The sequence below is a fragment of the Haemorhous mexicanus genome, chromosome 17 (genome assembly GCF_027477595.1).
Source record: "Haemorhous mexicanus isolate bHaeMex1 chromosome 17, bHaeMex1.pri, whole genome shotgun sequence".
Classification (NCBI taxonomy): domain Eukaryota; kingdom Metazoa; phylum Chordata; class Aves; order Passeriformes; family Fringillidae; genus Haemorhous; species Haemorhous mexicanus.
Window position 1 is genome coordinate 7,160,801 of NC_082357.1, and position 22,471 is coordinate 7,183,271.

A 22,471-nucleotide genomic window follows, 5' to 3' on the forward strand; every position below is an offset into this window, starting at 1 on the left:
TTAGGAAGCTCTTTGTAACTCTGATCTGGTATCACAGTGGAATCTTTGCTGCTGGTTGATGTGTTAGATACGTTGCACAGTTCTAGCTTGAGGCCAAGAGCAGGTAAGATTAAATGAGGGGATAGGAGAGAGAAGAGGCTGGGAACAAAGGGATGGTTTCAGGGCAGGAGAAGACTTCCCCTCCAGGAGGCTGTGGCTGATTGTGCCATTTTGTTCCTGTACACACAGGGTAGGGCTGAGTAAGTGCAGCAGTGAATGGGGGCATTGCCTTAGTGCCACCCTGGAACTGATGTGTGAAAAGCTGGATTCTGTCCTGGCTCACTGGAGATTGGGAGGGAAGAGGGAAATGCAGCCTGAACTCCTGTATGTATGGCACCTGCATTCCAGTTTTGGTTGCAGTCAACATTTCACCATTGAGCTAAAGGTGAGCAGTGCTGCTGAGGAGGACTGACAACCCCTTCTTGTGTCCCAGCCTGGCTGCTGTGCTCAGGCTCAAAGGAACACCCTGTACAACAGCAGGGTAAGGGCCCACAGGCAGAGGTAAAAGATCAGAGCTCACCCACAGGGCTCTGAGAGGAGGAAACTGCTCCTCTCACTTGAGAGTTTGAATCTCTCTCACAATGTAGTTTTCAAGTTAAATCTCTATAGCTTAATATTGATTCAAAAGTAATTTCAGGGAAAATAAGAATTTTCAGTTAACCATCAAACTCTGCACAGGATTTTGTCTGTTGTGAGAAAACATGGGTAGGTAAGATTGTAATATACACGTTCTGTAAGATCTTCACTAAGATCCATTTTAAACCTCCTAAATAACAGCAGTTCCTGTTGGATCTTGCTGTAAAAAAAAAAAAAAAAATCAGAGTTAGAAGCAGTCCCAAATGGATCAAAAATGTTGGGGCAAAACTTTTTTTGTTTTTAAATTTCATTAAGGCATTTCTAAAGGCTCAGGCATAACATTGTCATCAAACTTGAACCACCCAAATGTTGAATTCAGACATAAACCATCTTCTGTTGAATCCTTGTGTTGATAACACTCTCTAATTTACTGAGTGGGATGTAAGAAATGCATCATTCTCCTCTTTGTTTTCCAGTTGTCAGAATATGGATAGTGGTAAAATATTTAAATAAATTTTTAAAAAAATTGTAGATAAAATTCGCTTACTATGCTCACAATAGACACACATATCCCACCTGCATTTCTATAAATACCATTTAGTATCAGAAACAAACTTAAATCCTGCTTTTGAATAACAATTATTATTCTGTAGGAAATTTCAAGCAATGAGTGGATTTTTTTTTCGTGTTTAAAGAGTATATGTAAGTTAGAACTAAAGTGGCATGTATCTGGATTTAATTTAATGGAGTTATTTCTTAAGGCTTAACAGCTGTCCTCAAACCACAGGTTATTGATTTATTGGAAAAATAACCCTGGTCTGCTGAGAGCTGCCCTGCCCTCGGCTGTAAGTCCTTGTTACAATCATATGATAGGAAGTCATGGAAGGACAAGAAGCTCGTAGGTATTTTCCTTGCCAGGTTTGTCTGTATTTGCCCAGGGGCTGCTCAGAGAGGGGTGGTGGATGGCGGTGCCAGTGCAGCAGCCGCAGCCTCCCGGGGACCACACAGTCCCCAAAAATCCTCACTTTACAGGGCTCTCGGTGGGTTACCTGATTTGCCACTTTGATCAGGCTGGTTTGGGTCTAGTTCTGACCAGTCTTCAATATCTCCAGGCCTGTGCCAATGTTCGGCTGCCCTTCCCACAGCAATTCTTGCTGCGTGTGTCCGGTTGTAGCTGTCTCTGCTGTGCGGTGTCAGCACCGCCCTTCCGCCGGTGCCTGAGCAGCTCCTGGCTGGGGCTCGCCCGTCTCCAAGGGCTGTGCTCGCCAGCCCTGGCTGCCTCCAGGCTCTCAGCGCCTTTTCCGTTCCGGGGACGGCGGGCTGGAGGCAGAGCGGGACGCTTGGCGTGTCCCAGGGAAGGGAAGGCTCGCCATTCCCGGCCCGAGCTTCCGCCGGCTCTGTAGTTTGCATCCACTGCCCCAAGGGTGCAGTGCTGGCTCGTGTTCGCCCTTCCCTCCCTCAGCCCCGGCGGCAGCGTGCCCCGCTCTCGGGCAGCAGCGCTGAGCCCGCAGTGACCGGGCCCGTTCCGCCGCTCACCGTCCGCTGCCGGCACGGCTGGGATCCTGAAAAACTCCCTCCCTGCCACAGTGAGGGAGCTGAGTGAGCTCCTGCACTCCTCAGATTACCTGCGCAGTAGAAGGAGGAAGTAGAGACACAAGAGTACCTTTCATCCAAAACACACAGTGCCTTGGAACACTCGAGCAGTGTTTGAACAGTGCAAGTGGCCACTTGCCGCAGGATAAAGTGTTTGAACGATTGATTGCTGATTCCCAAGTTATGACCTCTGGTAACGTTTTTGAAAGCTCTCCACTTTTCTCCCGACACAGGCAGTCTTACAACAAGCAGCAGCTAACCAGGGTACTGTTAAGCTGACTAAGGAGGATTTTCTTTCCTGGAGATTTTCATCAAATGAAGGGGTTTAGACCACCAGGAAGATGTTGGTTGTTTCCAGTGCCACATTTCTTTTTTCCCTACTCAGTGGGTGATCAGAATAGAGAGCTATCTTACCAGATGCAATATTTTCAGATGGAGGAACACTTAACTAGCAATACTTCTATAGTTAAACAAAAATGGAGATATAGCCAAGCATATTCTTTACACCCACACATTCTATATTTTTCATTAGGTTTATTCATAGTTTTGCTATTGACAGAGAAATAACTTTAAACATTCTTCCTCATAGGAAACAAATGGTCTAGTTCAGGCTTCCTGAGCAGACAGGCTTTGTTTATTGAGTTTTACACGTGTTATATAACTCCTCTTATCACACATTTAGGAATTCAAAGGCAGGTTTCTAGCCTGAAGGTCTCTGATAACATTCTATTTTCTCTTGTATTTTTCCTGCCTACAGTTTCCGACTTTGTGGCAGTATTAATACTCCATCAATAATTTTAGCCAGTCTCTTCAGATAACAACAAAACCTAACTTTGATGATAGAGGCTATTTTCCAATATATAAATTCTCTGTATTTTGTAACTGAATTATTATTAATATCTTATTTCCCATGGATTATTACACAAAAACCTTATTCAGTGGCAGCATAGAGCAGTTAATAATTAGGGTTTCCCATGGAAAACCTAAAATAAGTATATTGAAACCCACAATCAGGGGGCTGTATCCTTTCAGAGGAGGACACTTTACCTAGTTCTGTATCCTTTCAGAGCAGATTTGTATAAACTGCTTTATAGCAAAGTGCACTTTCATTATTTGCAGTCAGCTGTATTTTGAATGCAAAGAATTGGAATTCTTTGTATTTTGATGAAAACAGTGGACATATTTTTGCTAAGAAAGCCTTCCATTTTCATTGTTTGAAGACTGACAGCAGTGCCTGCTCCTTTGGTAGCTACAGCCCATCTCTCCAGGAGCCCCTTCTGCAGTAACCCCGAGCCAGACCCATCCCTCCAGCTTCCATGTCTCCCCATTACCTCCAAGCAGAGGCTTTTGATCTGCTGCTTGCAGGCTCAGCCTTCTCAGACTCCTGTAATGTCTGCTAAAGATACTTGTGCAGATAAAATCAGGTTTGTAACTTTAAGTCAGTCAGATCTGTTAAAAGAAAAAGCAAGAGTGATGCTTCTCCACCAGTGATGTAATAGAAAGGCTAAAGCTGGGTTGCCAGAGCTACACAGCCACTTCATTCTTTGTGCAGGTTGCAAGAGACTTTTCCAGCAGCTTTTGACCTAGTGAGAGTGCAGCCCTTATCCCCGGGCTGAATCACCAGAGCCCTGCTCTGCAGTGCAGTTCCTGGAGTACAAGGACTTAAGGACAAGATTGCATTTGCTCTTGGTTCAGTGCAGTGCAGCCTTGGGAGGGGAAACATTGTGCATTTGCTACATAAATTGTAGGGTTTGGTGGGGAGCTCTGACAGCAAAGCTTTTTATGTATCCCTGATCACCACTGTGTTTCCAGGAGGATGTGAAAGTTTACAGGAAGCATCAGGAAGGGATGTTTACTGTCACATTTAATAAAGCTCCATGTTCAGAGAAAAAAACATGCAGTACTAGTTGTGGCAATTACTCACTGGAAATGTGCCCCTTTTATCCTGGGTTTGGTGCTATTTCTGTTGTGTGTAAGCTTATAGTCATGTAACTTGGATTCCTGAATCCCAGCATATGGGCTTTCTGATTTATTTATGTTGTTGATGAAGGTGTGATTGCTTAACTTCTTCATCCGACTTTTTTTTGTTCTTTCACTTCATACCTGGATTTCTGACAAAATTTTAAATAGTGAATAATGAATTAAGTAAGATGTTTGGCTGTACCAAATGTTGCAGTGTCTTTTGGGACTCAGAAAAGTTGCAGACATACTGAACTCATCTTTGGTTGGAAACTTGTGTGGGTGGCAGAGCACACCTATCTAAAATGCAAAGGCTGAGGAGTTGATAAAACTCATCCTTTCCAGAAGCAAAGGAACTGTAGCATTGTACACCATTACCTGTCTTCTGCAAGAGATAATGAACTTCTTGGGCTTGTTTTGTGTCTTATAATTCACAAGTTTTGTGTCCAAGAAAGGTAATGGAAGCTCTTGGCTCAATAATAGTATATTTATATTATGTGCATTAAAGCAGGCTGGGTTGTTTCTTGTGAACATCAAAATGCACACTACCTTCAGCAATGAGTGGGCTAAAAAACAATTCAGAGTATAAGTAGAGCTATGGGAAAAGCTCACTGCAGGATGCTTTGGAGCAGCTCTCTCCGGTTCATCCCAGCCACAGAGAGGTTCTGCATTGCTGCCCTCTCCTTACAGCACCAGGGAAGCCATAAAGGGCTGGAGCAGGGACCAGTGCTGTGAACTGAGCTGTGGGGCAGGATTAAATCTCCAGTTTCATCTCACTTTTTGTCACTTCAGTTCTCCAGCTGGAAATAAGGAATGATGTCCTGCTATATGGAGTGCAAGTTGGAGAAAGAAGTCCAGGCATGATTGTGAAGCAGCCTGGTGCTGTGGCAGGGCTGGCCAGGTGCTCAGGGACGTCGTGTGCTCTCACACAGCTGAACAGACAGCAGGAGATGTGAGCCAGCAGGAGGCCATTGTTTTATTCAAACTGGAGAACTTGTAGGTTGGGCTATCATTCTGCAGTTCCCCAGCACTGCCTGCTCTGCCAGGTTAGACAGTCAGAGTGCAGGAGGGAACATCCCTGGGGAAGATCCATAACTTCCTTTAGGCTCTGTGTCGTACTGAGCACTCTGTGGCACATCATTAACAGCCTTCCTTCTCTACAGGATCTTAGTGATTAAAACCTCTTTAATTACATAAGGCCTCTTGAGAAATACTATCTAAAAAAATTAGCAAAGAACATCGGAAACAGAATTACCTAGGCAGCTGAAAGGGTTTTTTTAAATCAGTCTAAGTAAGCAGTTAGAGACCAGTTAAAAGTGGAAATAACCTTTGTCAAATGTGATATTTTTAAGATTTCAGATTACTGACTAATCATCACTAATTAAGATGTTAACAGAGCAAGAGCATCTGGATGCTTGTTTCTGTGCCTGAACTCTTCCAAAGATGTGGCTGATGTGTACTTTTCCTGCATTGTTTTTAATTTCTATATTTTTCTCCAATCTGACAATCAACAAATCTAAAAAATATTGGTCCTAGGAGTAGAAGAAAATCTGTACTATTGCTTTTCACTTTTCATCTTTTGTTGGAGTTTGGTTTTTCAGAACATCTTATTAATTTCAGGTGTATATAAAAATTGACAAGTGTATGGGTTTGAGGTATTTTGAAGGCCTTTTTTTTAAAAAGTGCTGTGTCCTTATTAGTAGACCTCCATGCTAAGCCAGATGACATTTAGAAAGTTTTCCATCATGTCTTTCTGACCCAGTGATAAACTTAGAGAATTCCAAGGATGGAAATAGTTTTGGAGCTCTAAAATCATCTGTATTTTCTCTGAAATAAGATATCACCAGCTTTCTGGAAATAAAGATAAATGCAGTGACCAAATCACTTGACAGGTTTATTGAGTCCAACTCAGTAATGCATTTCCTCAGTACCATTGTTAGATGTTTTGAAATCTTATTAATCTTATTAATATTATTTGTCTGAAAAAAAGAGCTTGTGTTCCTGTACTTGATGGACTGTCGAAGAAGGAGAAAAAGATGCAGCAGACAAGTGGTTTGAAGGCACTCAAAGGTATTTATTGGAGCAGGATCCTGTGATGTGAATGTAGACACAAGAAAAGTGTGTGCAAAGAGCATCCTGCCAGTAGGTTGTGATGAAGATATTAAAAACAAAGTGGGAATTTGAAAGGGCACAGCTGCTGGCTACTGGAGCTACAACCAAAGGTTTGCCAGAAAGCCATTCAGGGCTGAGGCTTAACCCAGCTGCAGTGCAGAAGGTCCCTGTGTCCCTGTGAGCATGGCTGGGAGCCTGTGCTCAGTCTGTCACTGGCTTGGATGGTGTTACTGCAGAGGGGCTTTCCTCTTCTCCCTGGATATGTGTTGTGAGCATCCTCTCACATGTTCATTGCACTCTGCAGTAATGGTCCCTTCCCCTGTGAGCACCAGAGCCTGCTGAAAATCAGCAGATCTATGGAACAAGTGGGATCCTGCAGTGAAGGATCTGAGCCCTGGCAGTGCCAGCTTTGCCCAGAGAGGAGGGACTTACACCCTGCAGTTCCCCACAGCAAATTTCTATCACTTGTGCCAACTTGTTCACCAACAATGACCACATCTAGGAGCATAACAAAGGTTTCCAAACACTGATGTGAAGGAAATTGGTTTGATAGACAAACACTTGCAACAAATACTTTGTATTTGTTTTCTAGAATTTGCTATTTTTCTGTTTTGTGTTTTAGTTGCACACAAGAAGTATTACCTACAGTACAAAAAGGTTACTACTCTTTTTTTATGCTTCATCTTCTCAGCTATTTTTTCCTCATACCTTTAAATTGAGAGAGGCCACAATTTATAATTTGGGATTTGCTTCTCTTTGTTTTTTCTTCACTTCTTTTTTAGGGGCCTAACCCATTCATATGTATGCAGTAAAACTGAATCCCTTTCCAAAGAACAAGTCTCCATATTAAAACCAGTAAGGGTTTGTACTTGCTTAGCCACTTTAATATTAACTTTGCAGTACTTTATAGGTACCAGTTAATTAAGTTCTGTAGAAGTGCTGCTGCAGCATAGGCAGGGACAGGTGAATTGATAAACAGAGTGGAAGCATGGTTTCCCTCAATTCCTAATGGGATGAAGCCAGCCTTGTGATGGGTTTTTTAGCCCCTTTATAGAGGTTTATGCAATTTAAAATTCTCCTGTTCAGTGTTCCATATTTCTAGCACGGACAAGAGAGGATTGCAATGCACATCATCGAGGTGATCATTGCATTTGTGAGAGACTCAGTTATAACCACATTTCCTTTATCTCTTCTTGATTGGTCCTTTTGACTTTCTAAGTTTAGCTTCATGTTTCTTCTGTGCTTCAATACTATAAATATCCCTAATGCTAAATTGCTCTATTTTCTAAAATCACATCTGGATAGATCCTTTCTCTTGATGTTATCAATGTTATCCACATCTGGTGTCCTCCCGGCCGTCTTTGTGTACTCTACTTGCTTACAAGGAATTATTGAAGCTGCAGCTCATAGTGAATAGTCTGTTTATGGTGCAAGGAAGTCACATGCAAAGAACTGTGGACTGGATTGTGTAAAGTTGTGGAGAGACACATGCATACATTTCCATATATTAAGTACAAAGATGTAAAACATAATATCTGCAGAATTCAGAGTCCTTAGAATAATTCATAGTTTCGCTACATGTCTCAGTATTATTAATTCAGCTGCAGGGAGATATGACGGTGGTAAGGTTAAATTTTCTTCTTCAGAATTCTTCTTTAACATATTATTTTTACATGATTTATGGGTAATGTGAAAAGCCCATCAGGACCCATCAGAAAAGGGCCAAACCTCCAACTTCCTTTCTGTTTTATTCAATAGAACACTAGCTTTAGAACTAATGAGTATGATCTTGGTCTTGCCCTAGTAATGAAATGTAAAACCACCACAATGCAGTTTGGGGGTGTGTTTAAGATACCATGTCATTTTCACTGAAAATTAAAAGCAACAAAGGCATATAAATGTTTTAGGTCCATGAATTAAGGTCAATTTGTGCTTTACATTAAATCTATATCAATATTTTCTAAGACATCAGAAGAGAAAGGGTCATGTTCGCTGCGAGACCAAAATGAAGCACAATTACCATCTCCGTTCTCATTGCAAGGTTTATAATTCATGCTTTATTTAAATTACAGTTTGCTTAAAAAATAAATTACAAATTCCTTGATGTTGTTCCTTAGAAAAACTGCCTTTCTGAAGCTCTCCATTAGACATCATGTGCACTTTTTTGATCTCTGGATTGGGAATACTTTTGACGATAAATTTCGTCAGCCATCAGCAGATAAAGATTTGCATTAGGACAAGAACTTACCCTGGAATTTTCAAGAAAATTAAATTTTAGGTCCAAGTTCTCAGAAACTATAATTTATCAATTATACCATATTAAAATTCAGGGCTGAAAATAAAATGAAGCCAGAAAGCAAAAATCAGTGATTTGCCGCAATTTGTGAATGAGGTCCACCTCCCGTTTACCCTGAACTTTGAGATTTATATATTCCAAAGAAGTTTTTCACAGTTTAGAAATCTCAGATGTGGAGGTAGTTTTGAAATTTGCTTTCTGACAGGCCTCAGGACATGTAAGTCATTCCCCTTCTCTGTTCTAGTCTCTACCAAGCACTTCCTTCTCTGACCTTGTTGATTCTGGTAAAACTGAAGAAGATAAGCAGAGTTTGGCTGTGTTACATGTTTTACTTTTATTTTCAAATGCCAGTCAAGCTTTCTGAATCCATAATCTGCTGAAAGAAATAATATTCTTGAAGCTAAAAGATGAGGAGAAAAATTAATACATCCAGACAGCAGATTTACCTACTCATAAAAGTCTTGGCAAATACACAATAAAAGTTTGTGTACACGTAAGTAAAACTCAACACAGTCTTAAACAACAATGAAATAATTGGCCTTTTGTTAAAATATTTGTACCAGCTCTGTCTGGATCCATAAACAAAGCCTCCATCCAGTGGAATTGGATGAGCAATTGCTAAAGATGGTACTTGAATAACTATACCTATAGTTAAATATCTGTAATTTGGTTAATCTAAGTCAGAAATATGAGCTGTAAGTTCCAGTGGGCTGCTTGTGCCAGTGTCAAATAACTGATAATTCTAGAGCCAGTCTCAGGTATAAACCAGAATGGAAAAAGAGTCTTGAGTATTTCAAGTTTCAGTCTTTGATTCATACTGTGTCTAAAGCTGGATGGATTTGTGGTTTGTAATTAAAATAATTACAAATAATTACAAACAAACAATTTCAGTTTTTCACTATGATTGATTTTTAAGCTTCTTCAGGGAGAGAACAAACTTCCTTTCTGTCTTCATGACAGTTTACTTCAATGGGACTCTGCTTCAGCCTAACAGGCATTGTCATAATAGAAGTTTCTGTGGTGTTTTTGGTGAAGGCTATTCGTAATGCATGTGTTCCAGAACCACTAAGAATTTCAATAACTAAATTAAGAGTAACAATCTTTTACCACCCACTAGACACACCAGAAAATCCCAAGTACTCTTTTGCGTGAATCTTTCCTGATCAAACAAGGGTGGATCGCCCTGTGATTAATTAATATTGAAAAAATCAGCTGACTGAATATTTAAAAGAGGTTTACAAATACAGCTACTTTCTAAATACAGCTTCCTCATAGTTGCTAAGCTATGTTCTCCTTTTCCCCCCCCCTTTTTTTTTTTTAATAACTTTTAGGAGCACTCCAGTCACATCAGCGACAAAATAGACATCAGGCAACCAGCAGCTATCCATTAGAGTCACATCTGGTAGGTTTGACTGACACTCAGTAGCACTGATTAACCACAGAATAACATGCCAGAAATGTAACAGGAGATGTCACTTCTGCCTGATACCAATCAATCACTCACTCTCTGCAAGCACAAATGCACATTCACAGTGGAATGAGTTTGACCCACACTCTTATCAGAATAATAGAGAGAAACTACTGCCAGACTTCTGGATGGGAAAAATGAAGTACAAGGCAAATGGCAGGAAGCAGATTCACAGATGGGAATTCATGTTGTTAAATGGCACCCTGGCATATGACCGTGAGAACCAGACAGTTCCCCATATTGTGGAAGGTGTGTTCAACCCAAGGATTGCCAGTACTCCAGTTACAGAGCTGAAATATGTAAAATAATATAGCAGAATCCTGATGCAGCATTTTGACAGCTCAGTGCTTTAAAGATCTCTTTCTCACCAATACAGAAGATAAAATATTGTAATGCTTGCAGCAAAAAGCAAGGGTCTTAGAAACTGAGAGCTTCTTCTTGGCCTGGATTAAGTAGGGCAGTTAAGCATGTGCTAAGAGTCTGCCACTGATGTTTTTGTTGACTCAGCATATTTAAGTTCCTTTAAATGAACATGCTTATGTGCTCTGAGACTCTTTATCCTTGTGATTTCAGTATTTCAGCTCTCAAACTATCTTCATTTAGTGCAGGTCACATTCCACCTTGCTGGCCAGTCATTCCCAAGGGAATACCCCTGCTCCTGAAGCTTGAGGCATCACTGAATTTGGTTCCAGTTTCTTTGGTGTCTTGCCAGGCTCCATGGCATGTTGTTGGGATAATTTGAATAAGTCATAGGGAGTTGGGAGCACAAAGACAAATTTTCAATCCTCTTACAAAATGCAACAGTAAATATAAAAGCATCCTGTGTCTCCAGTTCATTTAGGCTGTTCCAGATGGCCTCCAGTGCAGGCCCTGGCAACACAGTCCAAAATCTAACAAACATTGAAGCAGAGAGACTTCACAAGGAAAGACAACCCTGTGGATTCCCCAAAACTGACCTTGACACTTACATCCTTTCAATCTCTACTGCTCTCTGCTCTATAATATTTTTTTAGATTTTTGTATACCAGAGAGGAAGATTTTCTAGCTTTTATTTTTTGAGACAGCTGTGTGCCCCAGCTGTTTTAACAGATACATTGTACAGTAAGGCTTACAAACTTTTCTATTACAGCCTGTTAAAGCTATTGCAGCAAAAAATGATTTGCCACAGCCTCCAGTTCTGCCTATATTTATGCTAGATTGGGGTAAATCAGTGAGGGCCAACTCAAAGCAGGGATGATTTGAATGGGAATAACAACTGAGAACAGAACAGACTTTCACATTGGAAAGAATCAGTCTATCTACAAAGTAAAATACCCATTACATATAATTATTTCCTGAAACAAAAAATTGATTTGGTATCTAATATAGAGCTTGCATAGTATTTCACAAGAAATGACTGTGCAACAATCTTTGAAGGAGATGGCTTTCTGAAAGCAAGCCATATGCATAATGCCCCTTAATAAGAGATGAATCTGATTGAAAATAACTGAGCAGATAATCTCATTCCATTTTTAAAAGCACTAAGCTCTGTGTGATTGGCACAATTGCATTAATAATTTATAGCCATTGGGAATTGTTGGTTTCTGCCTTTTTTGGGAGTGTGAATCATGATGATTGCTCATTTTAACAATATTGAAAAAGATTGTAGAAGTAAAGCTGAAGGGAGGAAATGTGCTGACAGAATGTGCAATAATTGTGTTGGCCAGCCTGGCTCCTGAAGCTGGCTATCAAACATGCTTTTGCTACTCATCTAGTGACAATCCTTATGTGAGGAAAACATGAGCTCCAGAAACAGTCTCCAGTGGCTGCTGTTGTTTGAAAGCAATGAAAACTCCCTATATTGTTTGTATTTTAGACGTGGGATAAAATAAATTCCAAAATGTGCAACTAGGCTTTATTTAGTTTGCTGCAATGTCAAAAAGCTTGAACACTTAAGCTTTCACTGCTGTTCCTGACAGAGCAAAGTAGGACAATCAAAACTGATGCATGAAAGGAGCTCTCTGTGCTTGGCTTGTCTGTTTCCAGGATGCAATAGTATATAATTGTTTATTGAATGTGTTTCTTTGGGGATTGAATGCAGCCTGTTTTGCAGAAGGATCAGACCTTAAATATAGGATCAATTAGTACTCTTACCTTTTGAGATACGTGCCCAATACACTTCAGTGTATATAGTTCTATACTGTATTATGTACCATTTAGCCATTTTCTTTAATGCTAAAATATAACTCATGTGTTGAAAAATTCATTTTTCTGTCCATACAGACACTGAACAAAGATACCCAGACTTTGAGATGAACAGCTGGTGACTTCTGATCTATAAAAACAAATTTAATTAGTGTTCATAAACCTTTAAAAACATATCACATTTCTGTTCAAGAATCAATTTTAATTAGTCAGAGGTTTCACACATCTCCACTTATTTAACAAAACTGTATTAATAGCATTTACTGTGCCTCTTTTAAACTACAATTTTTAAAAGCCTGAGTCCATTCACTAATGATGAGATTGTGACTAAGCAGAAGGTTCTGTCTAATGTATTTGGTTCAAATTTCTAAGGAAAAACCAGAACATTGACTTCTGACATCTGGTGCAGTAGGAATGCTCTCAGAAGATCTGCAGTCAGCTTATCACTAGGAGTAAGACTTAGGCAGAAGAGGCTCTCAGAGGTCATAGTTTATGATTTTTCTCTTGCTTGTTTTCCCTCACAGGTGTCTGGGCTGCTGCCTTCATTTGTGCTTCCCATCTTTCAGCAGATGTGAACCAACATGCTTGGTTTTTCCCCAGCAGTACTAAACAACTGTGAGTTGTCTGAAAGTCCCAGCCTCAGCCCTATTTTCTGTTAACACAGTATTAACATTGAAAGGTGCAATAACAAGTTAGACTGCCTTGTCTCCAGCTTCCTCAGCCCCTCTATCAGTGTCCAGCAGCTGCCACTCACACAGAACCCAGTGTCTCCGAGTGCCCTTCCCAGCAGGGATGCCCAGGCTGGCAGGGGTTGAGGCTTGTCCTCGCTGCTGTCTGGTTTCGGGACCCAGGAGTTCATGGCTGAGCCTCGTGGTGAATCCTCTCAGCTTGGCAGAAGCCAGCACAGGGCCCTTCTCAGGTTTTCTCTTCTCAGTTTCCCTGCGGGTATCGATGATATTTTTGCCCCTAATGAGGGGGAGAGAATGATGCATCTGACTCCATCTTATCAGAAGGCTAATTAATTACTTTATTACACTATATTAGTCTATACTATATTACATTACATCTAAAATGAATCTGCCAAGCACTCAACTCTGCTCACACTGTACAGAATCTCGTGGCTGTCAGTGACAATCCTGACACACACACACACACACACACACACACACACACACACACCCCTGGCCCTGACAGGCCAAGGAAACAAAACACCGTCACTCTGGGTAAACAGTCTCCATACTGCATTCTACTTTTGCACAGGCACAGCAAATGATAAGAATTGTTTTTCCTTTCTCTGAGGTTCAGAGAATGTGAAACCCAGAAATATTCTTGGGAAGAATTGTGCCTTGCTTTTCTCTGTGAAGAGAAATGCGGCGACACGCGGGGCTCGGTGCGGGCCGGGCGGGGAGCAGCGCGGGGCTCCGGGCCAGCCTCGGCCGTGCCGCCGGGCCGCACCCTCGGCGGTGCCCGCAGGGAGCAGCCCCGGGCACTCGGGGCCTCCCCTGTGCCTCCCTGGCCAGGCTCAGAACGGGCTTTCCTCGCCCCCATCGCTCAGGGCATGCTGGGCTGCGCCTTCTGCCGCGGCAGAAATGGTTCTCTGTCGCTAAAAAGCTCCAGCGAGTCAAGAGGGTGATACAATTTACATGACTTCGGGGTTGTGAAATCCTGATGGGATCCTCTCAGCCAGCCTCTCTCCAGCTGGCACTGAAGCACTTCTGAAGATAAATGCTACAATTTTCAAAAGAGCTTGAGGGAGTAGGTGCCTGGCCTCCTTGGATTCCTTAGAAAATCCCATTTTTTAAGCTTTTGTAGCATTAAAATATAATGTGTTCTTTTTTTTTTTCTAGAATAAGGGAAGACTGTTTACTGAAAATAAAGTTCAAAAGCATAGTTTTTTAAGGTATTTTTCTTTTTCTTAATTACAATGCATTTTCCAGTTCTTTTGTAAGTATAGCTATTGATTTGAAAGAGCCTGCATGGAGGCACTCAGTGAATAGATTGAAAAGATAATCCTATTATGTTCAATCTGTCTGCAGGAGTTACTGTAATTTTATTTTTTTCTGAGGGGAGGTGTAAGGCTTTTCTGCGCATGTGTGGATATCTGGGTGTAAACCATTTGCAGTAATTAGATAAAGTCAGCAATAAGAGATTCCTATTAATAATTTCTTGAGCTATTTTTGATGTGATTATTTGTGAGAAAATTAGAAAGATCCGAACCTTGAAATCTTAGCAAACTACAGACCTATTCCCTACAAAACAAGTAGCAAGCCAGAAGATAAGTACAAAATACAGACTTCTAAGAAAATTACTATGTAGAACTGTCATTCTTGCCACAGGGGAAGTGATTATGACTTGATAAATCTTAATTCCCACTGGATCTTTTAGATTTACTCTATACTCCTTGGGAATTCTTCCTAGCAGCAATGGCTATTTCTTGCCTTTCCTTTCTCCATTCAAAGATGGTCTCATTTGTGACCTGATTGGACTGACTTCACTATCACATGTTTATTAGCACATTCTACTCTGCATTTTTAAAACAAAAGTGAAAAATCACTGTGGCAGATCCCAGAAGGATCTGGAGAAATGAGTGAGCAGACCTTACTATGTGGAATGCTACCTCATTTTCACATTAATTCTGTTGAATAAATCTCCACGTGGAGGCACAGGACCATCTTCAGCATTTTGAATCTGATTTATAGGGATGAGTTATAGACCATTAGCCAACTGTATTTTTTTTTCCCTGAGTAACATACCAGGAAACAACCTATTTTGTAAAAAGCGAGAAGTACTATATACTTATGAAATTTTTTTCACATTTTAAGAATTTTTCAGTTGCTCTCATATTTTCTTCTCCCTGTATCTGGTGATTTTAATTCAGATCCAGAAGAGCACAATGGCTTTTGCTACTATGTAGGATGCAATGTAAATTATTTAAAAAGGAATATCAGTTTTGTCTGTGGAGCAAGGTCTTGTACAGCCTAGGAAAATTACAAGAATTTGTCTACAACATAATCTGAACACGGCATTTATAAACTGTAGTATATTTTATATCACATTATTATTTGTTTTGGTGTAAGTGTAATTTTCCTTTCTTTTCCCAGGGTACATATGCCAGAAATTATGAAACTACTCATTGTCATTAGTAATGTGCATTTTATTATCCAGAAGTGAACACCTGAAAGACAGGAACAATAGAAGAGCAGCAAAACATATTTGTTTTAAATGATAGACAAGGAGATTGATGATTCATAAGAGGAACTGTAAGTGTTGATTTTCCAGAAGGAATGGGAACAATTGATTAAGCTACTGTGCTTTTGAATGCAAAAGATGCACTGAGCCTAAGCAAGTGCCTAGTTCTTGTGCTTTAAACTGCAAACAGGATCATGTATCCTACACTGAGTTAACAAGCCTTTACTGTAGGTGTTTTCATTATTACTGTTACATTATAGGCAAGCAATTACATTGAGTATAAAACCTTTTTTACACTTCACTGATTACATTTTTAGTAACAGTTCATGAACAAATTAATCACCTCTTCAGAGAGTGCTCATTAAAAATTGTCTTTTTTAGTGATTCTCGAAGGCTTTTCAAGCTTGTGTAAACAGTGAGTGCAGCTCCTACCCTGCTGCTCTGATGCCGTGCAGTGACAGCTCCACCTCTGCCGGGCAGGGGGAGCACAGCTCCGGGGGCTCTGCCCCAGCCCGGGCTCTCCAGGCAGCTCAGAGATGGATGGAGAGCACCAAGAGTATGTAGGACAATTATTCCACCAACCCATCTTCTTCCTTGCAAAAAACTGAGAGCTTTAGATCACTCTTGCCTGTAAGGTCGGATCTGAACCCCATTAAAGGTGTGTTAGCTGCATTCCCTGTGCTCATCTGTTTTGAACCTAATTGTTCCTTTCACTTCTGCAACTTCTCGTGGTCATGAGGCCCACAATTTAATCCTGTGTTGTTTGAAGAATGCGTTCTTTTTTTTTCTGTTTTTTTTTCTTTTTCTTTTTTTATTGAATAATCTGTTTCATAATTTTAATGGATGAGTCCTATTTCTCATCGTGCATGAAATGGAGAATTCTTGCTTTTCTCAGTGTTAAAACAGACATAAGAGGAGCTACCTCATATGCTGTAATCTCTCTATGCAAATAGACATCATGTATTCAAGGTAAACCCAATGTCTGGAGCTCTGAGGCTCTGCCAGGGCCCTGCCACCTCTTTGCAGAGGCAGCTGAACCTCCTCAAAACTTTTGGTTAAAGAAGGTGTATTACCAAATGGTATCCAGATGAGATTATTTAACATTAAAAATCCTTATGCAGTTTTTAGGAGAATAACTCACTTGCTAAGTAGAGTGCAGCAGCTCCTTGGGAGCCATTCCAGGCTATCAGGTAAATCTGTAATTAGTATCCAGTTGATCTGAAGCATGGTGCTGTCATTATATTGATACAGACACACACATTAGAAAATATTACTGCCTGGGCTCAGCAGGAAATTCACAGACTCATAACTCAGGCAGTTTTTTTAAAGCCTACTCACTTTTGTTTCATAGTTAAAATATAAAGTTATAATAGCAACAACCTTCTTGATTTTCACTTAAGCATAAAACAGATGAGACATCTGTAATTTTTTCTGTGATTTCTATGCTTTGAAAATAGGCTATTAATTTTTTTTTTTAAAGAAGTGAGATATTTTTGGTTGTTCTTTGTTTTCTAAGCACCTAGGTTGTGTGGTTAAATTGACAGCAACAGAAAAAAAAAAGAGGAAAGATTGTCAGTGTTTTTTGTGAAAATAAATTTAGCGCAGCCGAATGGAATTCCAGTTCAATCTGTCTGAATTTCACAATTTGGTTCTTTAAATGGCAGAGGTCCATGACCCTTAGAAGTAAACAGAAGTCCCATATTTCAGCCTAGAGCTTTAAAATATACATTAATGACTAAAATAGAAGGAAAAAATGATGTGTCAACTTGTATCTGTTGTACTTCCATTACCTTCAATAAAAATTAAGGTAAGTACACTGAGGTGGATTTGGCAGCAAAAATGCTATTCAGGCATAGGATGCTGTGAAGTTTCCATGGACAAGAGCAGATGCACAAATGATTAACCTCCCCAGGTGATTAAAAATTATATTGCACTGTAGTCATTCTGTCTTCTGACTGGTGGCTTAAGCCTTCATTATTAACTAAGCATCACTTCTTCTTTTTCACACACTGACTGCAGGTTTGGGAAAGCAAAGCACAGAGGTCTGATGGTTTATTGTCTGATGCTTAGAAAATGCATGCTGTCTGCAGCTCAAATACAGGAAAATGGGTCTCTTGCCATTCTTTCCATGGCCTCAATATACCTCTGTCAGTGGAAGCTTCAAACAGACTCCTTAATGGGCCAGCATCAATAATAAACCATTCTCACTCACATGACATGTTTGAAAGGAACAATGGGAACAAAGAGTGAATATTACATGGACTATTCCAGTCTGATACATTCTCAAAGAGAACCACAAAAGCTGTTAGCATTACATACATGCAGGGTTGACTGATTTTCCTTTAAAATCACATTTAAAGGGAAGATTCTTCTTAAAAATATGCCAAATCAGGCATACTGGTATGCCAGGCCTAAGTAAAATTAGAGATACGAGTGGTTATTGAATAAGAGATAAAGACCAGTCTTGTGACTAAGGCAGTAGATTAAAACTGGGGAAAACCTGATGCTTATTTCTTTGTAGGCTGGAGAAAAATTGTGCAACAGTGTAACTCTTTATTTCAATTAATACTTTGAAAATAATGGAAACAAGTTTGAAATACTTTGAAAAAAATGGAAACAAGTTTGGTTAAGAAAAACTGTAGGTTTGGTTGGCATACACAAGGTCTTTTCAGGAAAAAAAAAAAAAAAAAAAAGAAATAAAAATTAAAGTACAGTGTTTACCCAGCTCCGAAGATGAGGGCATTGTCTGCATTCAGTCTCTAGAATTTTCATCAATGTTTTGTATTGTTGTGGGAAACACATATAACCTCCTCTTCTACTCATCCATCATCTGTAAAGGGTATTAAAAAAAAAAAAAAAAGGCCTTGTATAAGAGAGCCTAGGTTCTTTTTTTATGCAGTGTGTGCACATCAACTAGGCCAGATGGGTTTTGCCTTTCTTTAGACTGGGGGCTCTACCTTTATAAAAATGTGATGTGATTGGGCTTCTTTTTAAGCTGTTGGTCTTGGCACCAAATGGGATCAGTGGGCTAATTTATCAGCCAGTCTTTCCAGGAAGATGTTTATTCAAATGTTTTAATTCTCACTGTAGATTCAAGTTTGTACTGAAGGTAGCTCTGACAGAAATAAACTTGTTAAACTGTGTGGAGCACAAACATAAGAGTGTAATTACAGTGAGCAAATAATGGAAGAGAGAGACAAACTGGAGTTCAGAATATTCACAACATTCACAGAGAGTAAAAATCACATTTGATTTTGTAAACATGTTGCCTGGTAACACTGGGATTAAGACTTCATCCAGTATTTTAGAAGCATGTTTAAGATGGAAACTTCATATTATTTGAATCACTCAGCCCCTACTGACAGGCTGTCTGTAGAACACCTCTTGTTTTTATTTTAGAATGCTGCAAATGATAACAACAGTGTTCCAAATCTAGTAAGGACTGAAACGTTCTATCAGTGCTTTTAACAGTTTAGTAAGCAATCTTGGGCTGCAGTAGTGTGCTTTGAAAACCACAGTCAGCCTGATGGTCTAATTCATAAATAGTTTTTTCCACTATAAAAATTAAACTACAATGACCAAAACCAGCAGTAATTGGTGAAAGCAGTTTGGTAAGTGGCTGATCTTGTCATTACTGGTCCAACTCCACTGAGATGTCCACTGTTCTTTTTAGGATACTTTTTCCTTCTGCCTGCCTCCAAACCATGCCACTCAGCTTGTGGCAACTTCTAATAAACACCTTTTCCACAGCACAATAAAAGAACTATTATCATAGTATTAAACTGTTACATACTGCTGCATGTTCTGGAGCCAACATCAGGCCATACAGGTTTCCTGCAAAGTTGGGGGCAAGAAAGATAAAAAAATACAGAACACCCAGGGAGATTAAATATCACAAGACCAAGGTTACTTGAATCTTAACTCAAGAAAGTTCCACCTGTCAGAGGAATTTTTAGCTATTGCTCTTCAATTTTTTTCTTCTTTTCTCAAAGATCTCTCTGATGTTCTAGTTGGAAAATCTTGTGCATTTTCCCTCACTCTTTTGTGCTTGAGTTTATTTTTGCTGTGTGAAAAAAAACTTTTGTACTTCTAAGTCTTCTCCTGCAATAGAGATTTTTAAGACAACTGTCACTTTAGTGCATCACTAATAAATAAAGCGTCAAGTCAGGATAAAAAGGAACTATTGCCAGACCATTTCCCACCATCTAATATATTAAAAGATTTTATCTATTAAGGAATCTGTTAATCAGGAAAAAAAATTGCTCATCTTAAAATCTCTCTAAGACAGAAAGCAAGTTCAAAAAATTGAAATTTTCTTTTAGGTAAATTTTTGCACTACTGTGTTTTGTTTTGCTTTTCCCTCTGCCTTGTTACTGAGAATTTCAGAGGGGTTGGTCAATCTTCTGTTGAAGGAAAAACAAATTACATGATGTCAGAGCATTTTCTTAGTTTAAACTCTCAGTTTTAGTGTGCACAAGCAGGAGTACTTATAAATAGCCTGCAGTCAGTCTTGTTCTTAAATATACCAGCCTAGATATCAGCAGTGCCCTTCTGAAAGGCACTGTGTCCTAACAGCTTGCCATAGTTACAGAGTCACACTTGCCTATTGCAAGGGCATCACAAAATTATCACCACATCTCTCTGAAGAGTTGAGCTACAGCTTTATCAGGTGATCATCAATACATTGCTGCAGATTGGTTACCCAGACCAAGAGCCATGGTCCAGATCAGAGGTATAAATCAGCCAGAGTGTGTGGCATGAACTTCATACTTGCTTCATTTCACCCCTAGGACAGATGATACTCTCCTGTTAGTGTTCCACACGATAACATTATTTGGGTGGAAGGGCTGTGTTTGGATTATATAAATGGTTGAGGTTGTGACTGCACCTATGAGAGCCCTAGCAACTGGGTAAAATATTCCCTGGAGCAATTGGGTCACCTTGCCCTCACACCTGTGTCTAGTGGAACACAATCCCTGCATTCTGGCAGATATTTGGCAGCCTACAATTCTGTTGCAGGGATCTGCTTTTTTCCCCCCCATCAGACTTCTTACTTTCTGAAATAAAGATTATGGTGATTTGGACTCCAGGGGAAGGAGGGGATGGTGCCTGGATTAGATCAGGAGGGTAGCAGTCTTCAGCAAAGACTGGCTGTAGGAGTAATAGAGGTGAATCACAGAACTAGATGATAGGAGAGCAGGAATGGATATCATTGGTGTAATTAGCAAGGAATTCCAAGCTCAGGGGAATTGTTTGTGAATATATTCTGGAGAAGAGAACATTGAACATTTAGTTCTTGGAGCTGAAGGCACTAGAGAACACCAGATCATCTAATCCGGGCCATGCTCATGGAATTGTTTTGCACGTTTGCTTCCAGAGGAGAAGACAGATCCATGTAACGAAAGCTCCTGAGAATTTGCAAGTAGGAAAAGCTACTTAACAGACTAAACAAAGAAGTTTGATTTTCATTTCCTGAAGCTAGATATGGGAATATACTCTGAGCAGGGGCTTAACATAGTTTTATTTATTTTGCAGAAGATCCTTCGAGGCAGTTTGAACCCTGTTGTTACCACTTGCACTTGATGTTTACTGAAAAACTATTCTTTCATGAAATCTTCTATCGAATTATTACTGAAATATCTGTACAAGTTTGTGGTCTGTGGATCTAATTCAAGGTTACAGTTCCACTAGCATTAGAACAGGGATATATTTGACCCTTTGTGACCAACATTTCTGTCCCTGTTTCTTGTATTAATTATTTTCTGTATAGGAATCCTGAATCTATGGTAGAAAGTTATTTATTTGACCCTTCCCTTTGAGAGCTGTTTCAGACAACAAATATGTGAACAGACTGGTAAAAGAATTTTTCAAGCTTTACTTTCAATTGATCAGGCTCGAAATCATTGCTATTTTTCATCTGGCCTTTTTCTCATTTCTTTAAAATCAATCTGTACTCAAAAAAGGGTTTATAAACAGAATACTAACTAGGGGTGTCCTCTCAGGTCTGAGCCAGAGTAGTATTTGGTGATCCTTACAAGCACCTTCAGATGAGTCATGCACAAGTTTGATGGAATGCCTGCTGTGGAAATAGATTTGCTGCAAGGCCCCTTTAACTTCTGGTAGAAACAGAGACAAAGGGTAGATCAGTATGTCATCTTCAGAGACGGGGTTATTTTCCTTCATGTTTTTCTGAAATAACATATACTGCTTTACATTTGCTACTTTTGATAGATTTGGACTAGGGAAGAAGATTATTATTTGTTTCTTGGGATAGTTGCAGAAAACTACTGCTACTCTTACTCCAAAGACATGAGCAACTCATCTTGTTTGAGGCCTTTCCCTGAAAACTATCCAGCCACAGAACTGGGAAGAATTCCTTGTGGCTTGCAGATACTGAGGGAAAACTGCAAATTATCTACCTGCTTACTGCTAAATACAGCTGAATAATAAGAAACAGGCAAAACTAAATTTCACTCTCATCTGGAGTACGAGTCCTTTTTGACTTGCAGTACAAGACAGATGTTGAGATACTGGAGCCACTCTGGCCAAGAGGGTGGAGGTGATAAGGGAGCTGGAGGATGGTGTACCAGGAGGGTGAGACCTGCTCATGCTCAGTCCTCCTCAGGGAGGAGGACATCTAATTGCTGCTTCAATTTCCTAATGGGAGGGAATAGCAAAGGCAGAGCCAGAGTCTTCTCGAGATGCACAGCAAAAGGAATAAAGCCAACAGAGGCAAGATGCACAAAGGACAATTCCAAGCAGTTGAAATGGGAAGGATTTTTCATGGTGAGGGCAGTCCAGCACTGGCACAAGATGCCCAGAGATGCTGTGGCATCTCCTTCCAGGGAGATAATCAAACAAGGCCCTGAACAACTTGATCTAACTTTAGAGTTCTCCTTGGTGTGAGAGGCGTTGGATGGGATAACTTCCAGAGATCCTTTCCAAACTGAATTACTTCATTGATTTCAGCTGTGGGTTTCTTGGTACATACATGGTGGAATGTAAAATCATAGCTTTGCAGGCTACCCAAGTGAGAAGGACAAAACATACTGATA

General features: G+C 40.0%; 1 protein-coding gene across 16 annotated transcripts in view; it reads left to right on the forward strand.

Moving 5' to 3' along the window:
• Positions 1-22,471, forward strand: part of CPPED1 (calcineurin like phosphoesterase domain containing 1) — a 439,059-nt gene that overhangs the window by 125,275 nt on the left and 291,313 nt on the right. Inside the window, exon 5 of one of the 16 annotated variants that reach the window (XM_059862182.1) lies at positions 12,752-12,842. The exons of 14 other annotated variants lie outside the window; for them this stretch is intronic. The gene's annotated coding sequence lies outside the window, so the exon portion shown is untranslated. Of the gene's footprint in view, positions 1-12,751; positions 12,843-15,351; positions 15,488-22,471 lie in introns of those variants that run through there. One more of the 16 variants, XM_059862185.1, reaches the window with a different exon arrangement.